The sequence below is a fragment of the Patella vulgata genome, chromosome 7 (genome assembly GCF_932274485.2).
Source record: "Patella vulgata chromosome 7, xgPatVulg1.2, whole genome shotgun sequence".
Taxonomy (NCBI): Eukaryota; Metazoa; Mollusca; class Gastropoda; family Patellidae; genus Patella; species Patella vulgata.
Window position 1 is genome coordinate 53,978,383 of NC_065885.2, and position 22,815 is coordinate 54,001,197.

Sequence of the window (22,815 nt, forward strand, 5' to 3'; positions counted from 1 at the left end):
GATTAATAGGATTATTCTTTAACAAGGTAGGACTGTTTATAGATACCCTCTATTTTAAGGCTTTATTTTAATACACTTAAAAAATATAACTTAAAAATATGAAATTGCACTTTATATGCAAGAACACGTAAAGTTAGGTCAATTAAATGCAAGAACACGTAAAGTTAGGTCAATTAATTTTTTTACTGAGCAAGAATCGTGCTAAATTAAAATGCTGCAAATATTAAAACTTGAACGAAAATGTAAATTTTCAGTAAATGCCATAGTTAACTCCATTGCACTTTATTATGCATATGCGCTAATATTCTCCAACACAAGTCTCGCTATTCCGCATTTTCAGGTTGCAGGGTTGGGTACTGGTTTCTAGAAATGGATTAGGAGTGAAAACAAAATATTTGTTTCTATCTTTTGAAGAGGTGGGAACCAGTCGCCGCACCTCCAGTCCGAGTCGAGTCGAGTCCCAAGTTTTCACAAAGCCCGAGTCCCTTTCACTTCATCAGTTCATCAAATGAGTCATCCTCGGTTACCCAGTGTACTCATTCCGTTCTACTCCACTATACCCTGGGTTAATCCATAGGGTTTTCACGATTTCAAATTATCTGCCCTGGCCTAGAATGTAGCTACCGTCTACGAACCAATCAGAAAACAGTTTACAGACCAATCGTTTCGCCTTCGTTTTCATAAGGGTAGATAACCATATTCATGTCCATTTACTGAATGATTTATGTAAATAATGTATATATTTATAATTTATTTATATTTAATTGTATTATCAAAATCTGTAGTGTGTGTTGTTGGTTTCAAATATGTATAACATCTATATGTTTGACTTTTGTTATTATTATTACTATTCGTTCTTTGTCTGAAATATGTCATTCTGTTATGTTTATTATTATTGAACTTATACTTGGCAATTTGATTCACATTAACTTGTCTACGATATCACGTAGACATAGAATTCCGGGAACGAACGAACGATCGATTCTAATTAAAACTAATGACCCTACATTAATATATGAACGTCTGGTCTTCTTTAAGATAATATATAATTGGTTGTTAATAATTACGCATTTAGAATAGGCCAACTCCTAACATTGTCTGATGAGAGTTACTTACCTTTGCCAACTTCCTTTTCAAATAACAATTTATGGGATTGGTCGATAAAAATAGCACAATCATCAAGGGCGGATAACTTGAAAACGTGTCTCCCCCATAGATTAACCCAGGGTATAGTGGAGTAGAACGAAATGAGTACACTGGGTAACCGAGGATGCAAATGAGTCAGCAATTCATGGTGAATAAGGTAAGTTAGAGTTATGCCCCCTCGCCGAGACGCGAGTCCTAAGCTCTTTTAGGTCTCGAGTCGTCACGACTGCCGAGTCCGAGTCGAGTCTCGAGTCGCAATAAATATTTCAAGCCGAGTCGCATATCTTAAAGTATCATCTTGAAACTTTGCATACTGACTTCTTCCTTATACCCCAAGGAGCACCCCTATTGTTTGTGGTGCATTTCCAAGCCCTAGGGACAGAGCCACGCCAATTTTCTTTTTGTTTGTGTGTCGCCTACAGGCCGCAATTCATAATGGGTCGTCATAAAACTTGTCATACTTGTTATACCCTAAGGATGACCTCTATTATTTGTGGTGCGCATGCCCGACTCCCTGGGACAGAGTCACGCCCATTTTTGGGTATGTCTGTGTTTCGCCTACAGGCGACCCCTATTGCGTTTTAGTGAATACCCGACCCCAGGGGCAGAGCCATACCTATTTTTTCTTTGTGTTTCTGTGTGTTGCCTACTGGCCACAATTCTTAATGAATCGTCTTGAAACTTCACATATGTATTCCCTATAGCCCGAGGACGGCAACTATTGATTTTGGTGCATATCCTGACCCCAAGGGGCAGACCCACGCCCAATGTTTGTGTGTATCGTATACAGGCCGCAATTCTGAATAGATCATCTTGGAATTTGGCATATGTATTCCTTATAGCCAACGGGCGGCAACTATTGATTTTGGTGCATGTCCCGACCCCCAGGGGCAGAGACACGCCCAATTTTTGTGTTTAGCGACAGAAGGCCACAATTCTAAATCGCTTATCCTGGAACTTGGTATACTTATTCCTTACTCGGCAACTACTGATTTTAGTGCATGACACCCCCCCCCCAACACACACACACACACACACACACTCACACACACACACACAAACCCAGGGGCAGAGCCACGCCCAATCTTTAGTGTTTTTGTCTACAGTCTAGAATTCTGATATCATCTTGGAACTTGGCATATTTATTCCTTACAATAAGGATAGCAACTATTCATTTTGGTGCATTGCCCGACCTCCTGGGGCGGTGTCACACCCACTTGTTTGGTTAATATTTAGTCTGTAAATTTGGCAAAACAAACCCAACGCCTAGCCTTCATTGGAGCTATTTCATTCTCTTCATTTTAAAAAGTACCATATCAATCAAAGCAGGAATGTGGACGTATATTACAGCGTTAGTGATGCTCTTGTTAAAAGTAGCAATAACAAAAACACTGGTCAATCCAAAACTAAAGTATTTTTCAAAGAAACCGACATACATCAATTTCTGTTCAAAATCTCCTTTCATCGAAAACACACGTTCTCGGGCATCACAAAATCTCAGATTCTCCGTTTCCATAGGATATGTGCTCAGAAGGCCGACTTTGAGTTAGCATGTACGCTGGTATTTAGCAAACTAAGAAAAAAGGGGGTACTCCAAACGCTATCCCCGACGTATTAAAAACAATACTCTAGCTGAACTTGCCGCCAAAGAAACAAACAATATGCAATCAGCATTTAAAAACAAAACTTGTGGTCACCCCAGATGACAAACATGCAAAATCGTAAACATATCCCATCAGTTCCATAACAAAATTAACGGCCATCGGTCAGACATTAGTCACCAAAAAGACAAACCGGTTTCAATTCACCCTACTCCTTGTCACGTACAACTGGGGAATTGAAACCTCGCCAGTTGACTCAATGACAGATCGCTATTTTGGAGATTGGGAGAATTCCTAAACGTTCATTCTAGTATCCACATTGTGTGCAGGGAAACTACACATCAAGGGGGGTAAATCTTAATAAATTGGGATCGAAGCATAGATTTTTCTCCATTTCTTTCACCGCATACTCCTCTCAGTGTTTCGTTTGATTAGACCTAATCCCACTTAACACTGCTGTAATGGAAGTAAATTTGTGTTTTAAATTATGACCAAAATTGTACCAAATATGTTTACATAACGTTACGTCATGACTCACGAAATTTACCCCCAATTAACCAGTGCATAGCAGAATATTGCAGAAAAACTAATTGCGTGACAAACGAGGCTATCAATATTTAAACAAAAAAAAAATAAAATCATGTCAGGCGTCTTGTATCCTACTGTACCCGCAAGAAAACTGTACCACCACACCACAAATACAAAGGTAAGCTTTTACAGAAAGTCAACCGCTGTACCTGTTGGACTAAGACTAGTAATTATTACCCTTTATTTCATGATGGTAGACAATTTTCCCTTAAATTTATTCTCCCCTATACCTGCAGTTTTTCGTTGACTTTTTGGTCTAGAATTGGAGAAAAGGGATCAAATTTGCAATTTTATAGTAAATTTAAGTAATACTGGTGATATTATAGCGGAGGGATAGGTGTGTAAAGTGTCTTTGTGTAGAGCAATCATTACGTCGGAAGTGACATTCTAAACGGCCATCCCCGTACAAAGTTACGATGTGCTTTCCAAATGCGGTCCCGTATGTGCCAATAAAAATTGGAACCAACAGAATGTTGAGCAAAAAGCTACAGAATGCTGTTGCAGTCATACAACATTTGAGTCAATGGGCAAATAATTGCTAGTCTTAGTCCTGCTAGAACGAATTGCGCTAGCTTTACCTCCCTTGAATAGACTAGCTTCACGCATGTCCTTTTCGTTACAACCATGTGACTGGCATTATGTATAAAGACGGGAATACATATATTGGTGGTTAGTCATTTATATCACAAATAAAGTTTAAATTAAAACAGATATCTCCCACCACTTTAATTTGATGAATGGACAGAATTAGAAAGATTTCTAAATAAAAGGCATGGTAACATAGTTCCCAGGAAATATCATTTAGGAGAGAGAGAGAGAGAGAGTAGCTCATTTCGGGACTAGCACATGGTTCAATTTCATTTTAATAATTCGCTTCCGTGTGGGGGTCTTTAGCTGTGTGAGGGAACCGGGGGACCCGAAGAAACCAACGCGGTTGGAGAGGCTACTCCTTGTCGTCACGTACAACCGAGGAATCTAAACATCGCCATGCAGTTGACCCAATGACAGACCTTATGATACAACGCGCACGCTCTAACCATTCGGCCATCCAACCACCTAATGTAACAGTAGTACATAAATTCAAATATATAAACTACATTAATTCAAATATATGAGCAGTCTTCAAAGTAATTGCCTTAGAGATTTATGTATATATTACGTGTTTAAATGCCATAAACCACATTTTTTGAACAATTTCCCAAACTTCCGCCCAACACAAGAAAAGGGCCTTGCAGATCGCCAGGCAATCTGGCAGCAGGGCTATTTTAAGATATTAATCAATAACTATTGTGAAGTGAGGCATAGTAGGCCTTAAATATGAAGTTAAAGGAGCCAAATCGCTAATATTTAGGACCTGGAAATTGACACAAATGGGTCGCAACGCATATAATAATGTAATATGAATGTATATAAACTGATTTACATTCAGTCGTTTCTGTTTTTACTCTAATTTCAAAACAGTTATGTTCGGCAAAATACGCCTGAAGTCTCAATCGAATGGCAGTCTCTAGCGTCTGGTTATTCCAGTCTATACCGGTGGTATTTATTGCGCATGCTCTTCAGATATGAATTTGGTGTCATCGCTTGACATGACTTGTGGAATATGTCTAGCCTCGTTCTTCTAGTCCCTTGTTACAAATGGCGCCGATACACATTCTGGTACACGATTCGTGTACCGATGGTAGAATGTTTATTTTGCCTTAAATAATGGATATCAGAAGCCCATCTTTTCCCGGTAAGATCACAACATCAATGTTGATTTAAATTGACAAAAAAATTGTGTTTCAATGTCGAAGACTTTGGATGATATTTAGTTAAAGACTATTTTACTTTAAAGTTATTCATATCCTGTATTGTATTCATATCCTATAACTTCGGGTCTCCCAGATTGGGCCCACATTTTCTCTGGACATTACGTTCCCTGTTCTATTCACCTTTACCAAACAATAGAAGTAAATCGATCACTGTCTATTTTTGACATTTCTTTTCATTTTTGTGTTCGTCTTTGTGTTGCCAATAAAATGAGTCAAGGTCTCTCTCAATTGAACAAACACGGAAGTATATGGGACTTCTAGGCAGTGTTGTCCCATTATAAAATTTTAAAGTAAAAAGCAAGGCAGCCTGTATCTCTCTCAGCAAACCATATAAACAACCCAGCGCCACCTATAAGTGTCGGGTAAGTGGTTGGTGCTCTGAAAGGGCAATATTGGTGCCAGTCATTATCACATATGTAATAGAACTGGTTAAACACGTTCCGAATATAATTTTAGCACAGAGAACATTGCTACGATAGATGCGTTATGAAGACTTCAAAAAAGGGAAGTGACGAATGCAGAAGGATAGAAGGATAACCCGTGTTTTCCTTTTGCGTTCGTCACGTCCCTTTCTTGAAATCTTCATAACGCATCTATTGTAGCAATGATATCTGTGCTAAAATTATATTTAGAACGTGTTTAACAATTTCTATCATTTATGTGATAATGACCGACACCAATATTGTCCTTTAAAGTATTCAATAAAATAAAACGAACAATCCAAACCATTAGACGAAATTCGAAGTCTTAAAAAACGGTCCATAATCAGCAAATGGACAGTTCACCATGTACAAAATACATGATGAACAATGGTAACAGGTGTCCGGAAGAGTAAGCTTACTGTGACTGTCGCCACACCCGCTATAGCTGCACCTAAACCATAGTCATGTTGACGTAGACGTCTTTAGAACTATCAAGGCAATCAAGCACGCGTTTAGACACTCAACAAATTTTAGTTTTTGTTTTTCAACATTTGATTTAAAATGTATTATATTTCATTACATTTTTTCAGTCATTTTGGCCAATTTAAGACAAGGTTGGCCGAGAAAGTTCATCCGGATTTTCTGGCGTGTTTACCCCCCTAATCAGTGATGCAGAGCCTATGTCTCGTGTGCACGATGACGTGCAGTAAAAGAACGTTGGCATTTGGAATTCGATATAGCAGTAGGCTGCAGAGCCGCTGTCCAGGCAAAATCCCCCCCCCCCCCCCACAACACACTGTATGGCGTATGGTAGAGCAGAACAATGAGATGATAAAGCCCATTTCATTTCATTTCTAATCGAAGTACGTGTATTACATCTGTCAATCAATGAAGAATAAGCGACTTAACATATGTACTGGGTCGAGGACAATTCCTTGTTCTTTGTCCTCGATTGTGTAGTTTATATTTAGTAAAGAGGTCCGCATAATAATACACAAGTTATTACTGTGTCATTTGTTATTATTCACAATTCGTTCAATAACCTCGTATGTTATTCAAACAATAATCAATTTTTTTCCGAAACGCATTAAGGTTAATCGTGAGAAAATCAAGCAATAGATATATATATACATTTTATTATAAGTCAGACATAAAACGTAGACAATCTCTTTTGGGATCTACGATTTGAAATTACATGGGTAATTTGGTTTAGTTTAATTGTACATAATCCTACATTGTATCTGTATATAATACACCCTGGTGTGCTCCATTATTTGCAAAAATATACATAAAGAGAAGGCTTTAAGCCACAATAATCATTGTAGGCTTTTGTTGATTCCGAGAGTCGAGATAGTCGAGTAGTAAACGCAATGGATTCGCTAGTCCTTCATTACTTGCAAAAATATACATAAAGAGAAGGCTTTAAACCACAAATCATGACAGCATTTCGTTAATTGTGGGAGTCGAGATGCGCTGGATTCTCGAGTAGAATTCCTGGGTGGATCGATAAGAATCTCGGGGTGTTTCAATCCGGGTTTACCGCTTGGAGAGTCCAAGCAGGGGAAGAACGATCTAATTCACAATTTTGTCTTTTCGCGTAAAAGGTAAAACCGACTTTTGGACGAGAATGCTTGACGGAACAGAACAACGAGTGGGTTTAATTACAACTTCAAATGATGTTTAATACGAATCATAATTACCAGTACAACAACTGACTTCCACTTTTCAGCCAAATTAAGGTCAAATAAAGCGTACGATGGACGTATTTGTCCTGGAGGCCATTTCAGAAAGGCCTTGGTTCGATGTGACTCAGATCGTTTTTACTTTTACCTGAAATTGATTGTTCCACAGAAAGCTTATACAATTTGCTACCCGATGGCGCCATTAACTGGGGTTCGTTGAAAAAGTGACTTAGATCGTTCTTCCCCGGGGCTATTCACTTGTCACGAGTAGTACCTGTGTGAGATGCACAAGTAAGTGTTTCTTTTAATCCCTTGGATGGATGATTAGAAATAGCCAGGTTCGTGCGTGCATACGCTGGCATGCATGCAAAACAAGCCTTGGAATGGAAACAATGAAGTGAAAGAGGTTGGGTGGCCGAATGCTTTCAATTCTCGGCTTGTACGTGGTGACAAGGACCAGGGTCGCCTGTCCAGCCTCATGGGTTTTCTCTGGTTTTCTCCAACTGCTAAAGGCCCCTAGGTGTAAGCGCCTTATTGAAATAAAATTGAACCGTATGTTAGTCCCGAAATGACCTAGTTAGTGTCGAGTGGACGTTAAAACCCATTTGATCAAGGTATATACTGACGTGACGTCAATTTCCATTCCTGTCCTGTGTTGGTCCGACAGTGTGTCATTCACATGCAGTATTACATCTATCGAGATACAGGGGATTGGATGGCCGAATATTTAGCACGTGCGCGATGTATCATAAGGCCTGCCATTGACTCATCTGGCGTGCTTTCGAATCCCCGGTTGTACGTGACAAGGAGTAGGGTCGCCTGTCCAACCTCGTGGGTTTTCTCCGGTCCTCCGGTTCCCCCCCCCCCCCCACTGCTAAAGACCCCTACGCACAAGCGCATTATTGAAATAAAAAAAATGAACCATATTATGTTAGTCCCTCTAGAGAGAGATAGAGAAATGGGCTTTAACGTCCACTCGACACAAACTAGGTCATTTCGGGACTAACATAATATGGTTTAACTACAACACACCAAATTAGACAAGTAAAATGTTAGATGCAATGTATCTTTCAGATAAAAACCGGCACACTTGGACAGATCCATCTTATTTGATTTGGATTAAACAAAAACTAGTATTATGCGAAGTGGAAAAGTCAATCAGAGAGAGAGAGAGGGGGGGTGGGTAACGTCCACACGGAATAAACTAGCTCATTTCTGGACTAAAATATGGTTCAATTTTAGTTCAACAATTCGCTTGTGCATACAGGTCTTTAGTAGTGGGGCGAAACGGGAAAACCCGGAAGAAATCCACGTGGTTGAACAGGCAGGGTGGTGTAGAAAAGTAAGACGTTAAACTCCATTTCATTTCTTTTATGTTGAAAGACTGTCGCTTTAAAGAGTATTGGGGGTTAAACCTTACTATATACTTTACCGGCTGACAATCAAAAACGCATTAACATATATCTCGTAACAATATATAATGGTTTATGTAAATAAATAGATATATAATACATATATATGAAGGAGTTGAATTAGTAGGTGTCGAGAAGTTAAGTCAAAGATGGACCGTGTATTACTTAGTTTAGATTGTGGGTGCAAATCTTCGGTGCTGCGGATATGTGTAAAGTTATTTGTTTTTATATTAACTGTAGATTGTAAGTATTATGTTAGCATGTTAACATCGTGTAGAAAGAAATTATATAACCGTAAAAATTTCAATCATTGATGAGTGAATGGTTAAATATATTCATATTTATATCTCGGGGGGGGGGGGGCGGGGGGGGGCGGGGGGGGGGGGGGGTCACGGTGGCTAAGTAAGTAAAACGCTGGCTCGCTAGCCTCGAGGTCGCGGGTTTGTCCCTGGTGTTGGCCGAGAAAGTTGATCGGGATTATCCGGCCTGGTTTCCCCTTGTCAGTGGCGCAGGACGTAGAGTCTGACAAGGACAGTTGTCTAGTCGTTTGGATGGGTCGAAAATCCGAGGTCCCGTGTACGCATTGACGTGAACGTAAAAGATCCTTTGGCAGTTGGAATTCGATATAAGAGTAGGTCGTAGCGTCGCTATCCGGGCAAAATTTCCCTCATAGCACACCGTGTGGCGTATACCCGTCTTCATTATCCCAGTCGCAGCAGGACAGTAGAACGTTAAACCCCATTTCATGTTATTTCATTTTATATGTCGGTCATTTTGAGACTAACATACGTCAGCGATGCTTGATAATTTTTTCAAAGGGTGGCCAACGTGTACATGGGTGGACATTAGATTTTTGTACAATCTGAACGACAAAAGCAAGGCGCTACCCCTGACACGTACCGGGAATGGGAAAAGCGAAATTATCGCGCGATTACCACGGCCAATATTTATAGTATATTGAAAAGTATTTTATTTCTTCACTATTCATTTCTATAAATTTTATGATTTCTCTCCAGGTGTAATAGCAAGGCCCGTTGATAGTACCCCAATGTAAGTAGTTTTAGTATAATTTATACCATGTTTAAAGATACACATAATTGTGACGGTTTTAATTGAGTATTTTAGATGTTTCCATCGAGGACAGCTGTCTAGTCGTTCGGATGGGACGAAAAACCGAGGTCCCGTGTACACATTGGCGTGCACGTAAAAGATCCCTTGACAGTTGGAATTCGATATAAGAGTAGGTCGTAGTGCCGCTGTCCGGGCAAAATTTCCCTCATAGCAAACTGTATGGCGTATGCCCGTCTTCATTAGCCCAGTTCGGAGCAGAACAGTAGTACGTTAAAAACCATTTCATTGCATTTCATTTCCATCGAGTAATGTGGCAATATTTAAATATGAAAGTTTCAATTGAGTAAAGTAGCCATTGAATAGTGTGGTCATACTTATTTTTGAATGTTTCAATTGGATAAAGCAGGTATATTTTTAATTGCGAAGGTTTTATATGGTCAGACTTAATTGTAAAGGTTTCAATTTAGTATAGTATTATAGTTATACTCAATTGTGAAGGTTTTAATTTAGTCATGTAATTATTAAAATTGAATGACGTAGTCATGTTTCAATTTAGTAATGTAATCATACTTAATTGTGGTGGTTTGAAATTAGAAATGTAATCATATTTAATTAAATGATGTAGTCATTTTTTTTAATTGTTATGGTTTTGATCTAGAAATGTAATCGTATTTAATTGTGAAAGTTTTAAATTAATAATGTAATTACATTTAATTGAATGATTTAGTCATTGTTTAATTCATTAATGTAGTTATACTCAATTGAGAAGGTTTAAATTTAGTAATGTAATTATATTTAATTGAATGATTTAGTCATGTTTTAATTTAGTAATATAATCATACTTAATTGCGGTGGTTTTAATTTAATTTAATCATATTTAATTGAATGATGTAGCCATTTTTAATTGTTATGGTTTTGACTTAGAACTCTAATCATATTTAACTGTGAAGGTTTTAATTTAATAATGTAATTATATTTAATTGAATCATGTAGTCATAGTTTAATTCAGTAATGTAGTCATACTTTATTGCGAAGGTTTTAATTTAATAATGTAATTATATTTAATTATGAAGGTTTTAATTGAATGATGTAGTCATGTTTTAACTTTGGTGTGTGTGTGGGGGGGGAGGGGGATGACCGAATGGTTAGCACGTGCGCGCTGTATCATAAAAACCTGTCATTGAGTCAACTGGCGTGGTTTCGAATCCCCGGTTGTACGTGACAAGGAGTAGGGTCACCTGTCTAACCCCGTGGGTTTTCTCCGGGTCCTCCGGTTTCCTCCCACTGCTAAAGACCCCTACGCGCAAGCGAATTATTCAAATAAAATTAAACCATATGTTAGTCCCGAAATGGCCTAGTTTTTGTTGAGTGGTAGTTAAATCCCATTTTTCTCTCTCTCTCTCTTTTTTAACTCTGGAATATAGTCATGTCTTAACTTAGTAATGTAGTCATACTTAATTGCGTAGGTTTTGATTTAATAATGTAATTATATTTAATTGTGAAGGTTTTAATTTAATAATGTAATTATATTTAATTGTGAAGATTTTAATTGAATGATGTATATAGTCATGTTTTAACTTTGGAATATAGTCATGTTTTAACTTAGTAATGTAGTTGCCTGTCCAACCTCGTGGGTTTTCTCCGGGTTCTCCGGTTTCCTCCCACTGCTAAAGACCCCTACGCGCAAGCGAATTATTGAAATAAAATTAAACCATATGTTAGTCCCGAAATGACCTAGTTTGTGTCGAGTGGACGTTAAACCCCATTTCTCTCTCTCTCTCTCTCTAGTAATGTAATTATATTCAATTGTGCTTGTTTGATTTGAGTTATGTGCTCATATTTAATTACGAAGGTTTTAGTTGAGAATAATGTAGTCAAACACATTGTTACAAAATTTTATGTTTATTTATTTTTGTTTCAGTTCGCAAAGTGCAATATATGTTGTATTATTGTCTACAATTTCTCTTGTGGCACTATTTGGGGTCGGATGTATATATTGTGTGAGCTGTAAAGAGTCATCAAATGGCGGAAAACCAGACACACAACAACCAACGGTTATAAAAAATACCAAACGCAGTAGTGTCGTTAGCGTTGGTGAGTATAAAACTATAAAGCAAAATGGTTACAGTTGTAAAGTGCCCCGTGCTGAAAATATCTTGACAACTATTGAAAGTAATAAATTTATATATGCATCAAGTATACGCGGTTCTCTCCCTTTAATCTCAATATTAATTTTATTCAAGACCAATGGTTTAACGCGTGCATGCTATATCATAAGGTCTGTCCATGAGTCAAGTGGCGTGGTGAGAAGGAGTAAGGTCGCCTGTGCAACCTCGTTGGTTTCCACCGGGTCTCGAAATGACCTTCTTTGTGCCAACTGGACGCGTTAAATCTGTCGTACCATTTAGACAACAGCCCCCCCCCCCTTCAATACTTCCTGCGCTAACACCGGGATATAACACAGGACCTCTTCCATGCACTGTAAGTATTCATGCCTTAAGCATTCATTGAAATATATTTTAAAAAGTTATAAGTTCAGGGATATTAGATTCAAACCAAGATTGAACATAGCCCAAGTAGCATGCCGATTATAAAGTAATTAAGGATCTTATATTACATAATGAAAGATCAAACATAACCCGATATTATGTCGAGTATAAGGTGCATATCATTAACAGCTATAAAGAATAAAGGCATTATATTTTAGAAGCTATTATTATATGGATAAAAGAAAGAATGTCACACCACCCCACTGAGATATAACCTCACAACACGACATGCCGAAGTTGTTTTTTTTTTAATTCGTTCATCGGCACCTTTCAACATAGACTTGATGAACATTCTCGGTTAAAGACGCCTTTCCGCGTACAAAAATTGTGATTTGATCATAAAGTTGGACTTAAAACATGTTCACATTAAAGTTTACTTCAAATCCCTCTCAAAACATTTAAATCTCAATAAAACTACACCATGCCGCAACACTCTATTTTAAACGGCCATGTTTGTCACGTGACTTGATTAAGGGAGAATCCATTTTATAGCGTGTATTTGTCGTTATTCGCTGTCCATTTACCGTAATTAACGATTTGAGATTTAATAACTATTGTAATCTTATGGGAACCGTTGGGCCGTAATGATGGAAACACATCGCCATCCCCGATCTGGTATAGAAAGAATCTGATACATCGAAAGGTCAGACACTGAATTGATCTCTATAGAGTACTGAAGGTAACGATCGTCACTATCGCTACGTACAATGGCTAGAGACTGGGGCTGATGCGCTGTCTTGGTTTTAGCCTCGACGCCCAAAGAAAAAAGACCCAAATTTCCCGAGGTCACCTGACACGTATCGATCTCCAAGCGGGATATCCCCTCACCCCTCCCACACGCACTCATGTAAGTTCGAATAACTGCATGGTGTCTATCTTTTTTAGCATAAAGCACATACTTTTAAATTCGGCTGTACAATAAGTAAATTCGATACCAAGGTTCTGCAGTTCTAATCCGTTGGGAGCCAGCCTGCCACCCCTTCGTGGCCCCGATCATCTACATGAGAAGGGATCCACGCTACTTCTATCCTGTTAACCTTGATCAGTAATCTGGTTTATCAGGTCGGGACGGGCGTCCAACTTTTAATATTTAATTGATTCCAGGTTACCTACGATGATTGATCTGGAACGAATGTAAGAGACAAAAGACGTAGGGATTTTCCTAATGAGTAATTTCTGCTAGTCTACATCCCGGAATAGTCCCATCATACTCCATTACCTAACAATTTTGGATGTTCCGACATTTTCTTAATACCGCCCATCGATTACATGGATTCAATTTTACACCCCATTTAATTATTGTAAAATATTTTTTTAAAAAAGAGGAGAGATAAAAATAACAGTGTAAATATGTATTAAATGAAATAAACTATTAGTATCGAGCTAGTGAGGTACAGTGTCATCCTCTCATTGTTCTCCCCCGTCTTTATTAGCCCAGTCGGTGCGGAAAAGTAGGACGTTAAACCCCATTTCATTCATTTCATTGTTATACTAGTCATAATACTTGACTGCACTTCATACCCTAGATGAATTTGCTAAAGTTAAGTTAACTTTTATTAGAGACAATGTTTGATTGTGTTGTGGCAACCTACTAAAGGGACATAATCCCAAACGCTAATTAGGTTCGAGTTTTATGAAATGAAATTAAACAGGGTTTAACGTCCTACTGATATGCTCCGACTGGGCTAATGAAGACGGGAATAGGCAATATAGTGTGCTATGAGGGGAATTTTGCCCGGACAGTGGCGCTATGGCCTACTCTTATATCGAATTCCAACTGCACAGGGTTCTTTTACGTGCACGCCAATGTGTACACGTCACCTCGGTTTTTCGTCCTATCCGAATGACCATATTTTGCCCCTTACCAGGTCCACCGTCCGGCACAACTGACAAAGGGGAACTACGCCAGAAAATCCAGATAAACTTTCTCGACAAATGCAGGATTCGAATACGAGACCCCCGGTTAGCGTGCCAACGTTTTATTTTGAAGGACCCATTACGAGTTATGTAATCCCATAAAGCAAATCTTGCATTCATTCGGAACGGCTAAATGTTTTGATTTGAAATCTTTAAAAAGACAGGGCGATTAAACTATACGTGTCAGCAAATCTACGTAATATCATATTCAAAATAACCTTGGGCTCACCTTATTACCGGGGGGGGGGGGGATGGCTGAATGGTTAGCACGCGCGCGCTGTATCATACGGTCTGTCATTGAATCAACTGGCGGGGTTTCGATTCCCTGGTTGTACGTGACAAGGAGTATGGTCGCCTGTCCAACCTCGTGGGTTTTCTCCGGGTCCTCCGGTTTCCTTCTTCTGCTAAAGACCCCTACGCGCAAGCAATAGCTTTGTTTATTTTTCTTAAATTGGAGCTGGAATGCAATTACACAAATTTCCGTGTGAAATTTAAAAAACCGTTGTAGATCGTCCTAGAACGATGATTGCTGTTACAACAGCCATACTTGCTACTTCATTTGTAAAGAAAATATGGCGGATTTTAAGAGTTTCGCTTCAAGATTTAGCTGTTAATCGAGTAAATTGCTTTAATATCTGCCCATCTGGGGGTCGCGGTAATGCGTTGCTGATGAGGCAGTGTCAAGCGTGGAAAAGATAGAAAAACATATTATTTTATTTCTGCTGAACATGAAGGTTTATAGGCGGTTTTTGGACCAATAACTGCTCATATTGTTTATCTTCTTGTTCCTTCTCTTCTTGGGGACGACACTTTCCGAAAACAGCCCACCCAAGGATCCCCTAAATACAAGTACGATCAGCATGAAAATTGGTATTCGTGTTCCTTGGAGTATTGGGGATCGACTTTTTTTCATATACATTGTATAGCACCACAATTCAAAGATGGCCGTGATGACGTCATGTTCGGTTCCTGGTCCATAAAATATGCTCGTACTTGTTGTTCTTATCATGGCATTTAAAAAAAATCACGTCAACGGTGAATATATTTCTTGAAAGTTACGTAGGATATTAAACACCTTTTCACTTCATTTCATTTCTGATACAGAACCGTTTAATTAGTGTCAGTTCGCATATATTCTTCAATGAACATTGTTTTTATTTTACAAACGAAGACCACACAGGTGGTATAATTATCTCTTTAAGTTAATTTTGAAATATGGCCGATTTTGACTGTATATTTTAATTATCTGAACCAGTGTCATATTGATAGTAATTGATAAGAAATGGGGTGTAACTATAGATATCCTATTAAGACTAGATTGGAATTTTCTGGAATACAGATGACACTGTGATTGAAATTTAAAACTATCGGACCGTAAAGGACGTAAACACTGACGATAACGGTACATGGTTTGGGGGATACATTATTATAGGATACCTCCTTTATTTTTCATTTAAAGCCTCAATACCACTCTTGTTGTAACTGAATAATATGTCCTAATCTTTATTCTGGTCAACAAATTGTACTATTTTACAATATTCCAATTAATTGATGATACAAATTTCATCTTAACACACCAAGAGTGTTATTGTCGCTTTAAAGACACGGTGCGTCATTTTACAATATTTTGTAAGGCGAATCTCTATAAGGAATATCAGTCCAAAGATGGTTCAATTCCATTCAGTATTTACAAAGATATGCAATAAGCATGTCGTCATTTTGTTGTCCGCGAAAATGCATTTTAAAATCCGATTGAATTCTAGCAGGGACATTATACAGTGTTGGTATTATCATTTTGTTTTCTTAATTAAATGTTAAAAGATCATTCTGAGTACATATTAAGCCGTGGGAAATTTGATATTTTAGCGAAAAATGCAAATGGCAAAACGAGACTTTAATACCGCTTAAATCATTAGAGGCAGCGGCACGTTATCGTAGTTTATCTTTGCGCTCACCACCGAACTGTGGAGTTCTACTGATCCTAGCTTTTTAAAAGACCTATTTTATAAGCCATGTCCGCACCATGCAATGGTGGATCGGTGCATTCCGTGTTCGATCCCTGTGTTGACCTAGAAAGTTCACCCGAAACTTCCGGCATGGTACCCCATTGTCAGTGGTGCAGGACTGGGGAGCGGGCGGGGGGGGGGGGGACAACGTATAGTCGTTCTAATCGGAAGAATAACGGGGGTTCGTTCCGCCTCATATCACACTGTATGACGTATGTCCGTCGTCATTAGCTCAGTCGGAGCAAAACAGTACGACGTTAAACCCCATTTCATTACATTTTCATTTTACATAGGTATATGCATTTTTATAGAGTGATTTCCGTGCATCGGGACTATAATATAATTTTCTTATCTTTCTTTTTTATTTATTTGTAATTGTGCAGGTATGGGTAATAGTAATACAGTGTTTAACAATCGATCAAACTCACTGACGCCCGTTGACAGCCCTACTACCGATGGTACCATAGTTCATATAGCTAAATCTAAAAGAATCAGCAGAGAATCATATAAAAGGGGAAATGAAGATAACAAAAGACCGTCAACAATACCTGAAAATAATGATTATCTACCATGATAGAATTATCTCCCTTGGGTAACTCTGCAAGGGCTTGTGCAACACTCAACACTTGGCCACAGTACACCTTGGATGTTTCCGTTGATTCTAATGTTACTTCTCATCTCTTTCGTTGGTTCTAACTCTTCCCCAAATTTTCATTTGGTTGAACGCTTTCTATCACAGATGGGACAACACGTGGCAACTTCAGTCAAGCTTGTGTGTGGAAACCGTGAAATGGGATATTCAAACTGGAAGAGCATACTAGTAAACACGGCATTATTCACCCTAATGTAGCCAACCTCTTAACTTTGTTATCATCCTGACTCAAAATCACGAATATTCACCCAAACTTTGCAGACATTATATTTGCAAACCCCTTTCTTCGATTCTGCACCAAAGAGTCAGCACAGATCTCCATGGAAAAAGAGGAAAAAGAAAAGGGAGAGAAAGATTTGAAATAGAAGGGATGTAGGAATTCTTTTGTGTCCTGTGTTCCTATCCCAGTCAGCCACTATACCATTACAGTTTATGCACAATTTGATCTATTTTTAAAAGCATTCATTTACGTATTTAAACCTATATTGTATATACTATTTCGATAAAATTGTATTGTCTGTAACAATATGCATGGAAGGGGACCTCTTTAGGTTACTGAGACTTGTGCCGGATTCATGAAACCCTACTATATACAAAAACTTACAGATGCTTTATGTAAGAGCTAAACATGCCTATTACAGGTCTTTCTTGTAGCTTTAAATGTTATATAAATTATTCTTTAGACATTTATTAACACAATAAGTCTATAATCAACCATCTTAAACATCAGGTGGCCGAGATTAAAATGGCGGGATTTTAAAATTTAACGATAAAGTGGATAATCGAGACTTATTTTCGGTTGTCAAGTACCGTTGCTACGATGATAGGCGATCTATGCTACATCTTCAAACACGCATTCAACTTCGATCAGAATAAAGTAATATGAATGAAATTTTCAATATATTCATTTTTCATTATCTATTTTTCGACTAGTATAGCAAGAACGGTCAGCTCTTTATCTAATTTTTTTTTATTTTATTATTATTATTATTATTGTTTGATTTATATAGCGCTTCATTACAAATGAGTGTTTCTAAGCGCATTCACAACAAAACAGTTCAAAAGCATTTTTGAAATAAGTATGTTTTTAAGTTAGTCTTAAAGCTCTGGATGGAAGAGGACTCTCTAAGAGTTTCTGGAAGATCATTCCATATTTTAGCTGCTCTGAGGGAGAAAGGATATTCACCAGAACGCTTATTATATTTGGGGATCCTCAATATGCTACGATCACTTGAAGAACGAAGGTTGGATCGCCTGGGAGTATAGAAATCAAAGAGTTCTTTTAAATAACTGGGTGCGGTGTCAGAATAAATTGATTTAAACACATTCACAAGAGCTTTAAATTGAACCATCGCTCGAACTGGAAGCCAATGGAGTTTCTGTAACTTAGCTGATATATGATCAAATTTTCGTGTTTTAGTTATAAGACGTGCAGCATTGTTTTGCGCTATTTGTAGCCTGTTTAAAGCTGTTTCTGGTGCTCCTAATAGAAGAGAATTTGCATAGTCCATATGCGATGTTACTAATGTATCTTTAATATGTTCAAATTAATACGAAACAATTAGAAGATAATTAAATGGTCCCTAACACCTACTCTGTTATTACTATAATAATACCGTAAAAAGTATAAATAATACATGTATTGATATATTACCCTGTTTGTATATTGATATTTTCCATCATCTTTATATATTAGTGCTATGCTTAATAGCTACTACCCATGGCTATTTATTCCATTCAGCTTATTTATCCATCATTTCCACCCCCGCACTTCGTATCCTGTGATTATTTGCTATACTCTGCATAAATAAAAGACCCGTAGCAATAAAATGAACTATTATAGCGTTTTTCTAGTGGAGTGAATGTTTCAAACATGTATGGTTTAATAAGTATGTGTTGAAATTACATAGGAAGCGTATCCTTAAGACTGTATAATTGTATGATTATGTGTAATTATATTGAATAAAATATTGTTTAAACCAAATTACAAAGTATTAGACATTTTGCTAGGACGACGACCTGGGCCTTTAACTTATTACCTTAGAATGCATATGAAGAGTCCAGGGGAAGAACGATCTAAGTCACATTTTTGTCTTTTCGCATAAAAGGCAAAACAGACTTTTGGACGAAAATGCTTGACGGGACAGAACAACGAGTGGGTTTAATTACAAATTCAAAATGATGTTTAATACGAATCATAATTACCAGTACAACAACTGACTTCCACTTTTCAGCCAAATTAAGGTCAAATAAAGGGTACGATGGACGTATTTGTCCGGGAGGCCATTTCAGAAGGGCCTTGGTTCGATGTGACTCCGATCGTTTTTACCTGAAATTGAGTCTTCCACAGAAAGCTTATACAATTTGCTACCAGATGATGCCATTAACTGGGGTTCGTTGAAAAAATGACTTAGATCGTTCTTTCCCGGGGCTCTTCATATTCGAACATGCATTCTGAGTCAGAATTGCTGACATTACCGGAATGCCCATTGATAGTTCCATATGTCAGAGTTGACACCCTTGTATAGATTTAGACTGCATTGTATTTTATTCATTATTTATTTTGCATAAATATGTTGTGTTCCTGAAACAATGACACATATTATTATTAATATTGTTCGTGGCCATTGCGTCGAAAATATGTGATTTACTATTTTGTACGGAAATTAACTTGTGTAAATGTATCTATGGTTTATTTCAATATTATATACTAGCAGGATACCCGGCTTCGCTCGGGGGTCATAACTCCGAAACCGGAAGTGGCAGACTAACGCCACCTGGCCCATGTTACTCCCCGATCCGAGCTACCTCTATACCCCAAATTTCAGACTCGGGGCAGACCTACTGTAGCCGCCAACCCCGAACAGACCGGCTTCGCTCGGGGGGTCATAACTCCGAAACCGGAAGTGGTAGACTAACGCCACCTGGCCTATGTTACTCCCCGGTCCGAGCTTCCCCTATACCCCAAATTTCAGACTCGGGGCAGACCTAGTGTAGCCGCCAACCCCGAACAGACAGACAGACAGACAAACGACAGTCACAAATATATATATATAGATTTATTAAAGGGGAACTCAACCGCTGCCATTACTTTACATTGTATTTATTATCTAACATTAAAATAATTTCAACATTCCATAACCAGAGGGCTATTTCAACTGATTTGTTTTTAGTATTCATTATTCGATATCAATTAAAATTAATGGAATTCATCTTCCTTTTCTTGTCTGCTATTATTAAATCATGGAAATCCAATATTCGAAGGATAATACATTTATTTGAACGATTCAAATTACTATTTCAACTGAGCAGAATATTCCTTTAAATGGATACAAAAATTTCGAGTACTAAAATCAGCTCGAATAGCACGCAGAATCTTGTGTTCACTGTCGGTGCCTGTCTTTACTAATGAAGGTCGAAATGATTTCTATTTTAGAGCTTGGATAAGAAATAAGACATGCAAAATGCCAATGGCTAAAGTTCCCCTTTAATGTATATTTAGCGCTATTGTAAAGGTTGAATCCCTAATAGTAATATCAGTCCGAAAATGTTTAAATTCCGTTAAATATTTACAATATTATGATACATGTATATTGAAATTTCATCTATCTATGCTGGTCGAAGTTACAAGTCGCCGCCATCTTGTATCGGAAGTGACGAAACCTGGTGAACCTATTTTAAATCAGATTGAATCCACACCGAGAGGTTGTCTTCCACTGATATACTATTCAAAAAAAGTAGGGGATATTTGATTTTTAAGTGTTATTAAAGTCACCTAATGAAACTGACGAAGAAACAAATGACAAAATGAAATGAAGTTCACATTCATCGATTTATTCCAAATGATCGTTAGACTAAGTAAGGCACAGACTGACCATTATAAGGGTAAAATGATACCCGGGGTCAAACAGCAAAGTTACCACAGCATCACAACCAAGTCAGTAACGGGTAAATCCTCCTCTGTTTGCCAAACAAGCATTGATCCGACGTGGCATACTCCTAATGAGACGTCTAAGGTCATTTTGGTCCAGATTGTCCCATTCCTGTTGCAACGCAGCAGCAAGTTCTTGGACATTGGCAGGACGTTGCTGACGTTGACGTAACCTCTGTCCAAGCATGTCCCAGACATGCTCGATGGGGGAGAGGTCGGGACTCAGTGCTGGCCAAGGTAATGTGGTGATGTTCTGTTGTTGGAGGTAACCTGTAACGATCCTGGCCCTGTGACATCTTGCGTTGTCATCCTGGAAGATGAAACGGCGGCCATGACGTCGTGCGAACGGCACAACATGGACTGCCAAGATGTTGTCCCGGTAGTACTGGCCTGTAACACGCCCTGCAACAACATGTAAAGCCGTTCTTCCAGCAACAGTGATGCCTCCCCACACCATAACAGAACCACCCCCAAATCGATCATGTCTGATGACGTTAACGTCTTGGAAGCGCTCGTTTCGACGACGCCACACCCTCCTACGTCTGTCCAAAAAATCAACAGTGAACCTTGACTCATCTGAAAACATCACATTGCTCCAGCGTCGATTATCCCAGTGTTGACGATCCCTACACCAACGACGTCTTGCCTGAATGTGATGATCTCTCAAACAAGGGATCACGCGAGGACGTCGGGCGCGAAGGTGACCCCTATGCAGTCGATTCCGAATCGTCTGGCCACTCACTCTCACACCAGTGTCTGTTTGAAGACGAGCGCTGATCTGATTTGCTGTGATGACACGATTTCTCAAGGCCAAGGTACGGATAAATCGATCCTGGGCTTGAGTTGTCGCCCTTGGTCGACCTGAGCGTGGTCTGTCCTGTACAGATTGTGTATCACGGTATCTGGACCATAGCCTGATTATGACAGACTGAGAAACATTCATCGTCCGCGCCACAACCGCCTGTGTTGTGCCGATCTGTAGCATGCCAAGGGCACGTAACCTTTCATTTTGGGTAAGCCGACGCATATCAAAATTTGTTTTCTGGTCACTAAAACAATTAAACTGATGTTTCCACCCTGGAATTCAATGCCACAATGACTGTAACATTCAAAGTCAGAGTCGTGCAAATCTTGGGTTGGACCCCCATGATGATCCCAAGCATCACCTGCATTCCATGCGGTAGCTATTGGTGCGTTTGGGCGTCACATGTAACTGGAAATGTTTCTTATGTTAGGTTCTATAGTGACTTTTTTCGTAGTCATTTGCATATTTTAGTATTATGCCCCCAAAATCAAATATCCCCTACTTTTTTTGAATAGTATATTTTTAACTGGTTTTTTTTTCAATTAAATGTTCAAAAATGAATCGGGGTACATTTTAGTGTGGATAAAGTCGGGAGAAATTTGAGATTTTAGCGAAAATGCAAATGGCGTATCGAGAATATTTAATGAATGTTTGAAAAGTTTGAAATTTATGAATAAATGACGCTAGTAATGACTGCTATAACCGACATTAATCAATTTGTATTTGCCGGCGTTCCCCAAGGATATTTCTGGGATTTATGGATAATTTCTCATTAATAGTAATGGCGATCATCTTTCATGGGGTTTTGACCCGATTGGCTGGCTAGGCTATTAAGAATGAAAGGTTTGTGTAAATTAGATTATGGGTAATCTGACTTAACATAGTTAATGTAGACGTGGCGTGGGTGGAGCCTAAAAGATTTGTAAAATGTCCAACGGGCTCCGTAAGTGAATAAATGTTGGGAGCCACTGCACTTTGGGATCTTAACGGATATTTTACATTGCTGAGAATTAAGACCTGTGTGGTCTACCGTATCGTGTCATTGAACTGTAATCCCGTGATAAGCTACGTGCTATCATGTTTCCGCTCTGTCATTCTTACCATCTATTAATACCCCGCTAATTACCTTTTATTAGAATTAATCTTGATTAATGACATTGGCTATATGTATATTACATACGTATATTCATAGAAGAAATATCTACATATTAGCATATAC

General features: G+C 38.5%; 1 long non-coding RNA gene across 1 annotated transcript; it reads left to right on the forward strand.

The window, feature by feature from the left end:
- Positions 1–8,796: 8,796 nt before the first annotated feature.
- On the forward strand, positions 8,797–18,770 carry LOC126827789 (uncharacterized). Its single transcript, XR_007682874.1, has 4 exons — positions 8,797–8,908; positions 9,682–9,715; positions 11,658–11,830; positions 16,592–18,770. It is a non-coding gene; the product is annotated as an uncharacterized LOC126827789 (long non-coding RNA).
- Positions 18,771–22,815: the final 4,045 nt, after the last annotated feature.